General features: G+C 32.7%; 1 protein-coding gene across 4 annotated transcripts in view; it reads left to right on the top strand.

Moving 5' to 3' along the window:
• LOC128213615 (collagen alpha-1(I) chain-like) overlaps positions 1–16,937 on the top strand; it is a 257,574-nt gene that overhangs the window by 27,357 nt on the left and 213,280 nt on the right. For 2 of the 4 annotated variants that reach the window (XM_052919567.1, XM_052919558.1), the window contains exon 1: positions 10,123–10,284. The exons of 1 other annotated variant lie outside the window; for it this stretch is intronic. The gene's annotated coding sequence lies outside the window, so the exon portion shown is untranslated. Of the gene's footprint in view, positions 1–10,121; positions 10,285–16,937 lie in introns of those variants that run through there. One more of the 4 variants, XM_052919571.1, reaches the window with a different exon arrangement.

Here is a 16,937-nt window from a genome sequence, read left to right on the forward strand (position 1 = left end):
TCCCATCTGTTTGTGCGCTGACTTTGGATTTGGCATGTTAGAGCGGGCTGAATGTCTACAACAGTGAAAACAATAAATTGATATTTTAACGGTTTCAAACAGTGCAATACAATTTCACTAATTAATCTCTATGAACCACGTGGAAGCATATAAGAAACAAACCATACTTTGTTATTAAACACGCACTGTGACTATGTTTTAAAAAATTACATTAAAATAACAATATTCAAACTGTATTGACAAACAACATCACAATTGCACTGGTAAAGAAACACCAATCATTTATAACAAACGATCACAATTTCGCATTGAACCAGTTTAACACGGTTTGTTTAAGGCATGAAAATAAGTTATTTTCTGTTCAAGTAACACAATTCAACGACACAGTTAAAAAAAACTAACAATTGATTTGAAACAAGAACTGGTAGTTTCAATTCAAAGTGGTGCGATATGCATGTGAAATACATAGACCTTTTCAATAAAACACAGCTCATTTAAAACATCTTGTCATTGTACCGGCAATAAAGCTGCATTTAAAACCAATTATTTAAATATGCAGTGTTCTTTTCTTTTCATTATAAAGTACCGCAACTGAACTGCATTAACAACACATACCATTTAAAACATGTACTGTTAGAACTTTTCATAGTATTGCAATTGAATGCATTGACAAAATAACACATAGCATTAACACATGCACTATTATTTATTTGTTCACAGTATAGCTAAGGAAAAACAATGCTATTATTTAAAAATTGAACTGCATAAGCAATTTTAGATAAAACAAAAAAATGTATATTGCGTTCAACGAATTTCAGTTGGTCTGCATTAATAAAATGATCAGCTTTTGCCAAAATCAGCATCATATCTTGGTTTCTTATTGTATTCCTTTTTAATTGCACTATGCCAATGTCTCCAGGGCTTCCTTTGATAGAACCTTATACCACACCGTGTATCTTATTCACTTTGACATCATGAAAATCAAAACCATTGTTGATAGAAATTACCTTAACAAGTTGAAATTTAAGAAGGAATGTAACGTATCCAATTTGTCTTCTTTTTTGCCGCTTGAGCTCAATTAATGAATAATAAGTGACAACTTAACTTTCATCGCTGTTTTTTTTAATTAAAATTTGATTGTAATTTAAATTATGCGCTTGCAAAATTGTTTATATAGTACCTCAAGTGTATTGCATTGAAATTATTCCATGTATCGTTCAAAAGATAAACTTTAGCGTTAGTTTGTTTTTTAGTACCGCAAATAAACTACATCGACAAAACAACACATATCATGTAAAACAACCACTGTCATGTCATTTTCAGTTTAGTACAGCAACTAACCTATATTGACAAAACAACACATACCATTTAAAGCAATCATTGTCACGTTATTTTCAGTAAAGTACATAAACCTAAGTAGATTTATAAAACAATAAATATTATTTTGTAATGTTTTTTTTTCATTCTGATACAGTAAGTAAACTACATTGGCTAAACAACAAATATCATTTAAAACATGAACTGTCATGTTATTTCCATAGCACTGCAACTTAACTACATTGACTAAATAACTCATATCATATCATTTAAACATGCACTATGTTATATTTTCTATAGTATAGCAACTGCAATGCATTGATGTAACAAGACATATTACTTCATATATTCACTATTTATTTTCTAAACTAGTTGAACTGCATAAGTTAAGACAAATGTGTCATATAAAACATAAATTCTTATTTCCTATTTCAAGAATTTCAGTTGATCTGTATTGATCAAAGCGGCATTCTATCTTTGGTACTTTTTATTTACATTGAACATGCAAAATGTCAGTGTCTTCACAGTTTGATTTGACGGATACTTAAGCCATAGTGGTTATCTTGTTCGCTCTGACACCATGACAAGCAAAAACATTGCTAATACAAATTACCTTGACAAGTAATTACATAAGAAGGAATGTAAAGCATCCATTTTTTCTTCATTTGTTTTGTCGCTGTAGCCGAATTGCAAAATGAGTGACAACTTAACTGTGATCGCTGTTATCTAAATTAAAATTTGTATTTTCTGTGAGTTAAAATGAATATTAGGAATGTCAATGGTGGCAAGATGAATTCAGGCAATGATAATTTGTGTTGCTACTAGATTCTGACAGTCAATATATCTTCACCATAACCAGGGGTTGCTGCTTATTAATATTTCCATCCAACTTTTTTCACATTGATACATGGGTATTTGGGTTTTCAATAGAAGGCAGTTACTTTGCCATTACCCACTCCTTCTTACGAACTCGCTGCAACCCAAATTGTTTTTGATAGTAAACAATGTGTCTTGTACAACCAATGATTGCAACATGTACATCAATCATAGAACATTCCCGTTCAGCAAAAACAATCAGTATCCCCCCCCCCCCAACAAAAAAAAATAAAAATAAAATATAATAATAATAATTAAAAAATAAATAAACAAAAAATATAAAGATATAAATAAATAAAATAATAAATCAATCAATTAAAGAATCCAGTGCCAGCCCACCCATACCTCCGCCTCTCAAATTATATTTCTAATTTTAAAAACATATATAATGGAAATGGCAACGTATTGTTCCCAAAGTATCGCGCAAGAGTTTTAAACTGTTTTAACAGCTTGAGCCTATTGCAATTATCATAAATACGGTAACTATAAGGTAACATTACAATTATAAATCTAGAGTTGATTTGTATTTAAAGCGCGCAGTTTTTTTTTAATTGAAGAAGGTATACTCTATAAACACTTTCAAATCTACCTTTAAGCGAAACATATTAACTAAATTGTAAGCACTGGGTAGTATATCCATGCCAGAATACAATAAACGCGGCAAAGTGCTGGCATCGTTACACTCTAGGATGTCTGACTTTGTTTTCTTCGCGTGCACGCCACATGCATTAATGATGACTTTGATAAAGCGATATTATATTACAGATTGATTGTGAGATTAAGTTTGTGATGCACATTCAGACAGACGTGGAGTAGTATTTAATAGGACTAGACTCCATATGATACAACTGTAAGAAAAAAGAAAATTGGCAAACACTTGCATAAAATTGATATCATTTTGTATAACTTGAATGCTTATTACTGATGTATCACGTCGATTACGACTCATGTATCTTTCTAAGGTGTGTCTACCACATTGATCCCAGCTAACTAAGAAAGAGCGTCGGTATATGTTTCTGTATTAGTCATGTGACTCTCAAATGCTAAATATACACACTATAAACTGGAAAACTATTATGCTCTCTTTTTAAACAGATAAACTCAGCTGAAACAGCGACAAAATATTATTTTCATCATTGAAATGATTTATAATAAGCCTCAACCTATTTCGTATTGATAATTCTAGTCGTGTTTTGAGGACATGCTGAATTTATCGATTTTTGGACCATCTGGTGTCTAGTTCCTTTAATGCAATATCTATTTGCAATCCCATTGATGTTCTACCGAATAAAACATTTTAGAAATTCATTCATTTTTGTCAAGATTTAATGTCAGCTTCTTTTGCTTTACTCGCTGCATTGTAACCGGCATGAGGACGCGCTAATAGGACATAAATTGGCCTGTATATTCAATCAGAAGCTATTTCATGAGTCTACTCTAGCTATAATAGAATGTGGAGTATTTTCTCTTTTGATGTATTTGTGAATGTTAAGCGGTTTAAATCATTTAGCACGTAGATTGTATTGTGCTATGTCGTCTATTCGTTCCTAAATAAACATATCCTACATCAGCATGTTTGTGATATATTGAACTTTATTTTTCGAACGCAGATAAGTGTTTTACGAAATGTGAGGATGTGCAAATGAATTGGCTGTTTGTAAGCAACTTCTGTATACTTTTCATATTACGTTTTATAATTTTATTTATAAACATTGTATCAATGCTGGCATTTATTAACTAATACATTTTAAAACATTACTATCATTTCAATTCAATTACACTACTTCATTTATTCATTTAAATCAAGCATGGGATATCCAATATGACTTCTTTTGATTACCTGGTGCTTGTTGTCTATATTTCGATGGATAAAACAGCTTAATAAGACATACTCGTGTATGACAGTAACAAAACTAAACTTTATTAACATATTGATTATTCTTCGGGTAACAATAAAAGTGTTTTATAAGTTATATTACAAACAACTCTATATCGCATAACATTTAAAAGAAAACAGTATGATTCGAGATACAGGACCTAAAGCCTAAGATATTCGTGTACAGCATGACCAAGATATTGTCGACCTGGCTTAACGGTTCATTGGCAAACTATTTTTATATTCTGAATAAAATGGCTTTGCTAGAAGCTAATTAACATTGAAATTCATACACAAATAGTAAATGATTAATTATAAATAATATACTTAATATTAAAAAAAAACATGGATTTTAAGATAGCTATAAAAGGTCTTTAACAAAAACGTTTATGTTACTTTCACTTGTTTGAAAGAAGTGGCTTATATTTAACCCGCTCTGAGGAGGACCTTGTAGACACTTGATTTCTATGAGTGATTTACACATTTCTTTGTCTGACCCCACTTTTAATATCAGGAAACCATCGTCGACAACCACTGTTCTCAATTCCGTTATACTCCGTAATATCGTGGTACAATTGACTAACAAAGTTTCGTTTTAATGAATATGCATGCGGCAGGGGAACAACTCATCTTCCAATGAATTTGTATGTAACAATTTAATAGGCTTCAATAACCCAGTAGTGTCTAGTAGCCTCCATTGACTGTTGCCTAAAATTATACTGAAAATGCGAACCCGGTTCAATTTCGGCTTTTGCCAGAATATTTTTTCTACTGGAAAGGATCTGGTACCTTGCGGAACCAATGACCACGCCTCATGAATTATTCATTATTAAGAGATTTTCGTAGCAAATTGATTTTTGTTTTGAGGCTAATGTAAATCTCGATGGACGTGTTTATCTCTCTGAAATAATGTCACCAGAGTAAGTAAGTCTTGAATGGACTGTTGACAAGGACCGACTCGTTGTTTTGTTTTTATCATCAGTATTAAGGTTCCTCAACTATGGAAGGGTATTACACTATCTTACCATACGTCAAGTCGATTTAAAACAAATCGATAAGAAATAAGACATCATTATCATATTATTAGCATATATTATACATAGCTGACCCTATCTGTAAATTGAATGATATAAAATGCTAGCTCAAGATTTGAAACCAAGACAAAGCCCAGATATACATACGCGCATATAAATTACTTTTGAAAAACCTTACATATGACATTCTTATCGTAAATATACGTTTTATGCAAACTGACGACAGACAACCGTTCCAACGGGATAACCTTAACATTGGTTGATACCGATATGTCTGTTGTCTCGAGACATTGTGTGTGCCTTGTGGATAAAGATCTGTCTGTTGTAGTGAGACATTATGTGTGCCTTGTGGATAAAGATCTGTCTGTTGTAGTGAGACATTATGCGTATCTTGTTGATAACGATATGTCTTTTGTCATGTGGCTTATTAATACCTAGATATTGAGACATTGAGACGGGTATTGAGGCTTTGAAAGAGCCTTCCAATGATCGTATTTAGCAAATCGTACCCTGGTCTTACAAAGTTAGGCTACATTTAAGCATATAAATCAAGCTGTCACATTCATATGTCCAATTTCGTCCCAAAGCAAAAATGATGTTGTCTGTAAACATGGAAGTTTAAATTAAAACCAGGTGGGCTAATTCGTCAGGAAAAACATTTGCTTGTGACATTTATATATTGCATTATATTTCAGATATTGCCTATCTAGATTCATGGCCATTTTGTCCATCTAGATCCAATGCGTTCCTGCCAATCTGGATTCATGGCGTTTTGCTTGTTAGATCTAGGGATTTCTCTGGTAACTGGATATAGGGCTTTCTTGTTTGCCTAGATCCACGGCTTTCTTGTCTGCCTAGATTCACGGCTTTCTTGTCTATCTGCATTCAGGACTTTCATGCATTCTTGGATTCAGAGATTTCTTGTCTATTAACATCAGGGATTGCTTGTCTATTCAGAGACCGGCCGTTCTTGTCTATCTAGATTCAAGACTTTCTTTTCTATCTAGATCCAGGGCTTTTTTGTATATTTAGAGTCAATGCTTTCTTGGCTTTTTATGATAAGGGCTTTCTTGTCTCTAGATTCAGGGCTTTCTTGTCTATTTAGATTCAGAGATTTCTTTTCAATTTAGATTCAGGGCTTTCCTATTTAGATACTCTTTTGAATTGATACAACTTTCTAATAAACTGCCTATTCACAAAAGTTTAAATGTTCTAAAAACTACTGATTTAAATGTAACAACAGTGTACCTATTAAGTTCTGGCGCAGGATTTCTCTTTTACTGAAAAACAATTAAATTGTTCTCTTGCTTATTGAAAATTGAACTTCGGGTCCCAGTCCGGTGTTAGCAAAATCTTTGTTGTGTTCACTTTATTTATATGGATGTTCTATTTTAGGATGAGGCTGATTATACATCATTGTACACGGTTTAAAGAATAAACACGGCAATCATGTCGCCCAACGAGCTGTCTCACCATTTTACCCATTTAAAATTGCGCCGAATGGTTTCCTCGTTTAAAGATAACGTGGATTGTTTTATTTTCCGAACACCTTGTAAGTCAAGTAATCCTAGCAAAATGCGTTTTAGCCAACGCGCTGTCATTTTCAGCAGCGTTAAACTCTTTTCAAAGTATATATCTATTTCATCATCGAAGTTAATTTGTCGGGTTTTGTGTCTACGTGATGTGCGTCGATAAATATACCGACGCATGTTTTCAATTAACTAGGACTTACTGGGTATTCAAACCTAGTTGATTTCCATTAAAACGAAAACGAAAACAACTACGAAAGATGAATGTGTCGTTAGCGATGTCATGCATATCAGTAAGTAAGATCGCATGACTTGTACACACCGTTACAAATGTTATGTAAGTTTTTGACAATTTTATTTTTATTCCTTTTAAATGTATCATCATGGTGTCTAGTCCCTTTTAAGATTTTAATCACATTGTGAAGTTCTGCTTTATTGAACTGTAAGAGTCAGTTGAGAACTCCGAAAGTTTGTTCATAGCCCTAAAACATTCATTGTCTGTACCGCAGGTATTCAGGTACCAGTGACTACTATTGTATGTGAATATACCAATGTACAGAAAATAACCTCGTAAATGTTATCAAGCCGTTGGCGATAATGTTAAATTTTGTTGCCTGGTGACACCTTTTATTTTTGGCATAATTTGAATGACTGTTGCTTGTTATCAATAGTACGTAATATAAATGATCAAAATATGTCAAAGGTATAGGGATTGAAAATTGTATTTTGTTTACTTTTCAACTGAAATCGGACGTTAAATGTTCGATTTTTGCAATTGTGAAGGCCCAAAAACCTTATTTTTGATATCCTTGTCGTTTAGTTGCTACATTTTTATGTTGTAAAATCACTGATTTGTATTTATTCGCTGTTATTTTAGATGCAGCCAGTTTGACCACTGATACTTATAATCTATTCAATGATGCTACGAAAGAATGGCATTCTTTTAAAATAGTTTTAAAGAAACGATTGGTATAGACTAACATATAAATGGCAGTAAAAAAAACAACAACAACGATATGTGAATACTTTACATATCTGATAATTGAACAAAAGCATATCTTTTAATAATTGTCAATGACATTTCTAATTTAGTAATGATTATGACATTGTTCGATTAAACCTCATTTGACAGACAGTAAATCGTTGTGTTCGTATACATAAGTGTTCTTGTTTGCATCAATTGTGGCAATTGTGCATAACTTGTACAATGCCATAATAGTTGGTTTGCTTGGATGATTCGTATGTTCTCTTCGCCGGCTTCAACATGGCGGCTGAATGTTCCAATCAGACAAAAAATATCAAAATTAGAATACTTATGTGAAAAACTGAAGAAACAAACTCAGGCGCCAAACGTTTAACTCAATTCCCGTTTCATGGCACAGGTTAAATGACAAAGACATAGAACACAAAAAAATCACAAACAAGAAACATGGAACATCAGCACAAAATTCCACAAACAGCAACCATCGGAAAGCATATAATGCACCGAACTTTAAATCGTAAAAGCGTAGTGTTTTAATCGCAAACACCATAGGAACTGTAAGCTCAAATATTTTTTATATAACGAATATATATTATGCATGAAGTAATTACGAATATAGTCGAACACTTTCGTAAACAAGAATGAACTATCACTACAAAGCAAAGACTGTTAGACTTAATGCTGATGTATTATCTGTAAATCTCTTACCTGGAGTACATGCGACAGTTACGATTTGACGTTCTCCAGGGAAACGGCGCGTGTTTAAACAATATCACAAGCTATGTATGTTTGTTGACCTTGTTACTCAGAGATTGTACATCAGTCTGAATCCTTTTTGCTCACTCGAATAATGGTATCGGAATTTAACTGCACTGGCAAAACAACACATTTTGTTTAATAACTTCACGTTTTTTTGTTTTATTTTTATGGTCCGCAAATATACAGCATGTACAAAACAACATGCTCATAGATCATTTAAATATGTACTCTTATTCACCTTCAAGGACTGCAATTCAATCGCATTGAGAAAGAATTCATGAATCATGTTAAATATGCATAATTCTTTTAAGACCTAAAATTTAACAGCTTTGACTACGATATCACAAATCATTTCAGAAAATGGAAAGTTATGTTTACATGACATTGATAACACACATACTAGGACAATCAGATTTTGCAAAGGTATCATCCTACGTTTGCGTATATTTTGTATTCACAGTTTAAATGCAAAATGTCAGTATCTTCACGACTCGCCTTGACAGATACCTAAACCACACCGTGTATCTTGTTCGCTCTGACATCATGACAAGCAAAAACATTGTTTATACAAATTACATTAACAAGCAGTCACTTAAGAAGGAATGTAACGTATCTAGTTTTACACTTTTTGCCATTTTGGACATAGTATTACCAATGCTATTATCATGATAAATAAAGACGTTTGTGTTTTTGTCTTTTGTGAGATTTAAAATCAAAACATTTCAAATATAGAAATATGTAGATACAAATTTGCGAATTTGTTACAAATAAGTTACATCTTATGTTCCTATGCTCATTTTTGGGATTTTAATTACATATTGTGTTTGTGCAATATGCTGTTGTGATCATTTCTAATGGTAACATAATGATTTTAGATGACAATAATGTGTGTTACTAATGGACATTTTAAGAAAAAAACTTTTGGACAATAATCAAACATTCCTATCTTTTCTAATTTGCTCATCCAACCGTTTGCGCAATGATATATTTATTGGTCTTTCCCAAGGCTTCTCCCAACAGTCAAAAGCAGTAAGAACAAGACACACAGATCAAAGAAAATTCATGTATAGTTTATCATAAATACGTTAATAAAGAGACAACTTGAAATCAGAATAGAAAAGGATTCGTGACTATCAAGATCATTTCTTCTCAAAGACATTAAAAACCTAAATTACTCTCAAAGAAGTTAAACACCTAACTTTCTTCAAATTGGATTTACGAGTATGTGACTTACAGATGAATGGTAGCTTTTTAGATCCTTGTCTTCCCCTTTTACTTTATTTATACAGTGATACGCTTAATTTTAACGTTTTGAGAATAATAAAATAAACGGATCGAAATGCACGCATGGTAACTCTCTAGGATGTCGAACACTTTTTTTGTATATAAAAGCGAAATGCATTTTGCAGTTTACCAAAACTCATGACTTTGTAAATAAGATAACAATACATATTCACTGTGCGATCTTTTTTATGATACACATGCAGACGGATATGAACGATTGTTTATTGCAATAAATGTTTTCATCCCATTGAGGTTCTCACGAAAAAGCTTTTCAGAAATTAACAGTTTTTGTCGGTGTCTTTTTTGTCAGCTTCTTTTGCTATACTCGCAGTGAAGAGGCGAAACTTGGATTTCAATCGGCCTGTATATTAGATCAGAAACTTTTACATAAAGCTACTCTACCTGAAATAGAATACGAAATATATTCTCTTTTGATGTGTCTTGTGGATGTTTACCGGTTTAAATAACTTAACACTTAGATGTTTAATTGTGTAACGTCTACTATTCGTTCTTAAATAATTAAATACGTCATCAGCGTATGTGTGAAATATTGTACTTAATATTTCGTAGGCAGATAAACGTTGCTCAAAGTGTGAGGGTGTTAATTTGGAAATATATTGGCTGTTGGTAAGTACGTAACTTCTGTATAATGTTTTTTTTCGTTACAACGTCCATGAAGATTATATCAATATTGGCATGGATAAACCAAAACACTACATAATATTGATACATTTAAACTCTGTACTGCATGACAACAAAAGGAAAGAAAAAAAGAAGTCTGATTCAAGATTCAGAACCCGAAGTTTAAGTATTCGACTTTGGCATGACCAAAACAGTGTTGTCCTGGTAAAAAATTGTTTTAAAATGGCCAAATCAAGATTAAAAATAAATACATACAGAAAAAGTCAAAAGTATATTTCAAAACAATTATAATTTATATAAAATATATATATTAAAGAAATCACTATTGTAAATGCTTTTCATATCTGACGATAAAACAAAAACTTATGTTTTTATTATAATAATTATTATTGTCAATGACATTTCTAATACAGTAATGATTGTGATATTGTTTTAGAGTGGATAATACATCATGCAATAGAGAGTTAACTGTTGTGTTCCTGTATATAAGTGGTCTATTTTGCATTAGTTGGTCTCAAAATATGTGCATAAAATGTACAAAACCATAACAGCTGTTTCGTTTTGACGGTTGCTATGTTGCTTAGAACTGTATGTCTTTAGCCGCCTACAACATGCATGCTATTTATTCACGAAATTTGAATGCTACTTGTCATGTTTCATATTGAAACGTCGTTTGTGCAGTGAAAGTTTTAACATGGATTGTTTTGCCAGGACCAATAATGAAACGTATCTCTTTTTGCAATTCTTGCCGTTTTAGTCATATAAATTATCAATGTTATTTTCATGAAAGGTTAAGGGCATTTATTTTGTATTTTCATAAGAATATAATAAAAACTAACATTTAAGATATAGATTTTTGAAAAATCTGTAAATAACGAGTCAAAACTAACGTTCTTTGTTGTGAATTGTATTTGATACCGTCTTAAAGGCACAGGTGTATTTCTTTTTTTATAATAAATCTTAATTGAAAATAATATTGTGTAATTAAATGTGGCCTAATGGTTTCAAATTAATATGAAATTAATCCCCCTCCTGATGTAAGATGCTTATGCCGTTTTGTTACCGACCTTATATGGAACAGTACGATTCAAATTAATACTGCGTAGGCATCTCTGACATTTCATAAAACGACGGTATAAAAAGAGATACTCTCTTCAAAGATACAGCCGCTCCGCAAATAGACCACTCCACAAAGCAACACTCCCTCCCAAAAGGGATACTTTATTCTCACAAATGCACTTTACAAAAAAAACCTTGTCAAAGAAACACTCCCTCCAAGAAGAGATCCTCTTTTCTATAAAGGCAGTTTACAAAGGAGACACTCAACTCAAAGCAACACTCACTCCAAAAGCAGGTATTCTGTTCTCAAACACACTATACAATACGAGACACTTATTCTCAAAAGGACACACCTCTCCGCAAAGAGACATGTGCACAGAGCAACACGCTCCAAAAAAGGATTTCCTATTCTCAAAAGACACTATACAAAAAGATACACTCTTTTCAAAAGAACACTAAAACACAAAACAGCCTAATCTTTTGTTGATAAATATATGTTAACTTATGTGTTTGTTATCTTGTTTGTTTCTTGTCGAGTGTCCGTGCCTTCATTATTGTGCCTTTAGACAACAGCATATTAAGTTTAGCTGCTGGGCTAGTTTCCTATGTTAGCATACATCGTAAATACTGAAATTGTGATTATATATGATCATTTAGTATTCCCACTTGTTATTTGTCGACTTGAAAAGTTATAACACCAAATGTTGTTGCCGTTATAATGACTCGTCCACTAATTATGTGTATAAAAAAACTTGATTATCATCGACAAAAGTAGTGGAACTTTTGCTTCAATGGCTGTTAAGTCATCTTCACGTGTTAAATCTGATGTGTTGACAACATTTGTGGCAATAAGGTTTATTTTTTTGTTTCGAATACTATCAATGCACGCAGTAACAAATAGGTGTCGGAACAAATTAACGCGACGCAAAGTAACAAATAGGTTGTCTAACATCTATTTTCTTTACACGCCCGCCAGATGCATTTTTTACATAATAAATGACATTGTTAACTATATCTTATTACATATTCACTGTCAGATAAAATATGTGATGCATTTACAGACAGACGTTAAGTGGCATTTAATTGGATTATATCTAGAGTGTAATTATCATGACATTGATGTACTACCAAAATAATCACACTTCAAATTAAACATTTTGTCAATATTCAATGTATTTTTTTGTCAATTTGTAACATTCGCAGTACTGTTACAGACGCATGGACGCGATATTTGTACTTGGCCTGTATATTTGATCAGATTACATTAGCTGCTCTAATTATAACAGATTGCGAAGTATTTTCCTTTTTATGCATTTATGGATGATTAGCTGCTTAAATAATTGAGCAATTAGATGTAATTGTGTTATGTCGTCTATTCGTTCCGAAATAATATATCCGTTAATCAGCATGTTTGTGGTATATTGAAAAATATTTCGAAAGCAGATAAACGTTACTCAAACTTTGAGGGTGTTATTTTGGAAATACACTTGTTGTTGGTGAGTAACTATTGTATAATGTTTAACAATATACTAGTATACTTTTATTCCTTTTATGAAACATATATCAATTTGGGCATGGATAATCCAAGACATCATATAAATAAATATTATTTTAAATACGGTTTCACTTTTGTACCTTAATTAGACATGAAATGCCTAATATACCAACTCTTGTGATCACCAGGTGCCCGTCGTCCATGTGTCGATGTATAAATCTGCTTTAAACAACAAACTCGTACACCGCCTTATCAACCAATACTCGCCTTGATTTACAGAATATTAACAGAATTGTCGTTTTGGGTTCGAACGAAATTGTTTACATCAAAAAGAAATACATAACTCTGTGCTGTATGGTTACAAAAAAGAGAGAAAAACGTCTGTTTCAAGATGCATGATCAGAAACTAAATTTTAAGCACTGCGTAGCATGTGCAAGTCGAATAAAATTAACGCGCCTACACTCTAGGGGGTCGACCTTTGTTTTCTACCATGCACGCTACATGTATTTTGCATTTTATGAAAATGATGACATTATATTACTGATTCACCGTTCGCCTAATTGTTGGTGCGCATTCAGAAAGACACGTTGTAGCATTAACTGCAATATTTATCTACCACCAAATTAATCTACCGAAAAAAATACGTTTCAGACAATTCACACCTTTTTTGTCAAGATTCAATGTCTTGTTTGTCAGCTTCTGTTGCTACACTCGCTGTATTGCTACGGACGTGAGGACAAGATTTTTGGACTTAAATGGACATGTTTACAGAAATTTTTACATTATGCAATAAAAGAATGGAAGGTATTTTCTCAAATGAATTGAATGTTGGTATGTAACTACTGCATGATGTTTTACATTATATACGTTTATTTATTTCATAACACATACATCAAATTCGTCAAGGACGAAATAGATAGTATATTTATGATAAATGTAATGGTACATAGAGGATAATTGTTTATTTTAGTGTACGATAGCAATATCACTCGTGGTGTATACGCCACTAGGAGAAATATAACGATCAAGATTTTTCACGTGACCATAGTTTTCTGTTGTCCGTGCGCATGAGGCACATAAAGAAAAAGGCTTTTGTTAAATTGATACAACTGTATAATGAGATGCATACTCACTTAAATGTAAAAATGTACATTTGCATATAAACAAATTCTAAAGATATTAATTGCGGTTATTTCAACATTTATTGGTAACGATCTGTTTGCCTTCTTGTGTCTCTTATTAAGTTGTCAGTATTTGATCTCCTATTTAGTTGTTCAAACGCCTTTAAATGATATTTTATACCAAATTGTATCTTCGTTTAACATCTCCATGTTGCATTAAACGATCAGTTAAGCAAGCACATTGCAATGTCCAATTACGTAACAAAGCAGAAATTATGTTGTCTGTAAATATGACAGTTTGAATTTAAACCAGATGAGCTTATACGTAAAGGAAAACATTTGTTTTTGCCATATTATTATTGCATTATATTTAAGAACATATCTGGACTCAGGTTTCCTATGCCTATCTGGGGAAAGGGTTTTCTTGCCCATCAAGATCCAGGCTTTATTTGCCTATCTAGATTCTTGGCTTTCTTACCCATCTGGATTCGGGGCTTCCTTGTTCTCTAGATCAAGGGCTTCCTTGCCCATCTAGTTTCAGTGGTTTGCTTGCCTATCTAGATTTAGGGCTACCTTGCCCACCCGAATTCATGGCTTTCATGTCTTTCTGGAGTCGGAACTTTCTTGCTAATCTTCAGGGATCTCTGTCTATAAAGATCCAGGGCTTCCCTTCCTTGTCTATCTAAATTTAAGGATGTCATGTACACTAGATTCAGGGCTTCCTCTTCTCTATCTGGATCATGTCTATCTGGAGTCGGGACTTTCTTGCTTATCGTCAGGGATACCTTGTCTATAAAGATCCAGGGCTTCCCTTTCTTGTCTATCTAAATTTAAGTCTGGCATGTACACTAGATTCAGGGCTTCCTATTTTCTATCTAGATTCCGGCTTTTCTTGTCCTTATGCATTTGTTTGCAGTTCTTATTCATTAACAGTCAGTACCGCACATACATTGTGGGTATGTATTTGTTTGCATGTTTCTACTGTTGTTTGTGGATTTAAGGTGCCCAATGTACATTTTATCGTGTCATTTATTCAAGCCATTGGCGATAATGTTGCCTGGTGACCCCTTTCTAATATGTAATATAAATAACCGAAACTACTTCGTAGTTAAAATCATTGCCGATTGTATTTCTGCTCGTTATTTTAAATATAATCAGGCCTTTAATGATCAATTTTGAGTACTTCAAAGGGCCCGGAATCTTATTTGTAATAAAATTGTTGGTGTAGTGTTTATGTTCATGTTCGACTCATAGAATCCGTTTAGTGGCAACATATTGTGTTGATCATAAGGAAGGTGTAGGTGAATTGTTTTAAGATAATGCCAAATATTTGCTAAAACATACACTAATTTATTTACAAATATAATTGGTCATTTCATATGATATGTTCTTTCTCTGATGAAGGTATTTTGCAATAATTGCTTATCTAATTGCAATTCGGAAAATTAATGATGATTTAAACATGGAATATGTCACAATCAAGACTCCATTTTTCACATCATTAAACTGTAATTGATCGCTGTAGTTTTAGTTGCATGGAGTTTTACCGGTGCATTTTATTGTGTATGTAATTAGGTTACTAAAGCTGTGAATCATTTTACGACCACCCTTCCCTGCTTCAGCGCAGAGGTTGTGAGACACCACGTATACATGTATCTCCATGTACATGTATACCAAGAAGTTGAATTTAAAACTCATTTGAGAAATTCCTCTTTAAATTGTTCTTGTAAACTCGCTCATACTCGCATTAAACAATTTCCACGTCCTGTCCCACATGCCTTTCATTCTAAACATGTTCTATGTAAATATGAATAAAAATTAATTTAGTATACAGTAAGTCCTGTAGATAAGTGTCCTTGATTTGAGGATTAAAATTCGACATGTTGAATTTTATCGGGGTATGGTATGCAATGGGGCTGTTCAAAATGGGTGGAGTTCGAAGGACTCCACCAGCATTTTGAACTGCGCCATTGCATACCATACCCCCAATAAAATGCAACATGTCGAATTTTAATACTTATATTTACATTTAATTAAATCTACATTTCTGCTAAAATAAATTGATTATTCAAGAACATTTTTTCTTTTTTTTCTTTCTCTCGTTGTTCTCAATGGTGGGTAAATTAGAACAGTTATCGTAACCTAATTATATACGACAATGAATGCACATATAGTATAGTTCCTTATTTATATATTTATTTTTTATATTTTCAAGGTCAAGTTTATTATAAATACGTATTATTACTGCATTACAACTAGAAAAATACAACTTTTATGAACAATTAACAATAACAAGAAAAATAAATAATATCGCCACCTACAAAGTTCTCAGTATATCTCGCGATAATACCCGATACTAGCGTTTGTTTAGTCACGAGTTTTCAAATTGGAGAGAAATTCCAGTCAATTTACTTGTTGAGCGTTATTTTGAAGAATCAGTTGGTGTATGAATCATGTTGGAATACGGTGTTGGACAAATCAGCAAGTGCATTTCTTTGGAAGTAAACATTCAATGAGGATGAAACGTCTCTGTGGAAACGACAGTGGCGGTGGATGTGGTAACGTGATCTTTCGCGGAAGGAGAGCCAAAGGATGCGAAAAGACTTAGTGTTGAACTGAGCTCTTTCTTCTGGACATTGCTGGGTGCACTACAATATGTAATTGTTTCATTTCCTCGATTTCATATTTTGTCAGATGCTTTATTTTTACCAAATATCAATTCCAAATTTCGACATAGTCTTCATCATTGTAATTTAATATTTCTTCAACTGTTCCATCTATCATGAAATCATCTACATTAAAATCAATCAAATTATCGTTGCTAATTTTGTTTTAACTGCTTTACTACAGAGTACAGTTTTGCATGTTGCCAATAATTTTACTACGATTTTATTGAAAAAAATAGTTCCGTAGTAAATATTAGTATTATTGCACCCAATGACAGGACAGAAGTATCGAACAA

The sequence above is a fragment of the Mya arenaria genome, chromosome 13 (genome assembly GCF_026914265.1).
Source record: "Mya arenaria isolate MELC-2E11 chromosome 13, ASM2691426v1".
Lineage (NCBI taxonomy): Eukaryota > Metazoa > Mollusca > Bivalvia > Myida > Myidae > Mya > Mya arenaria.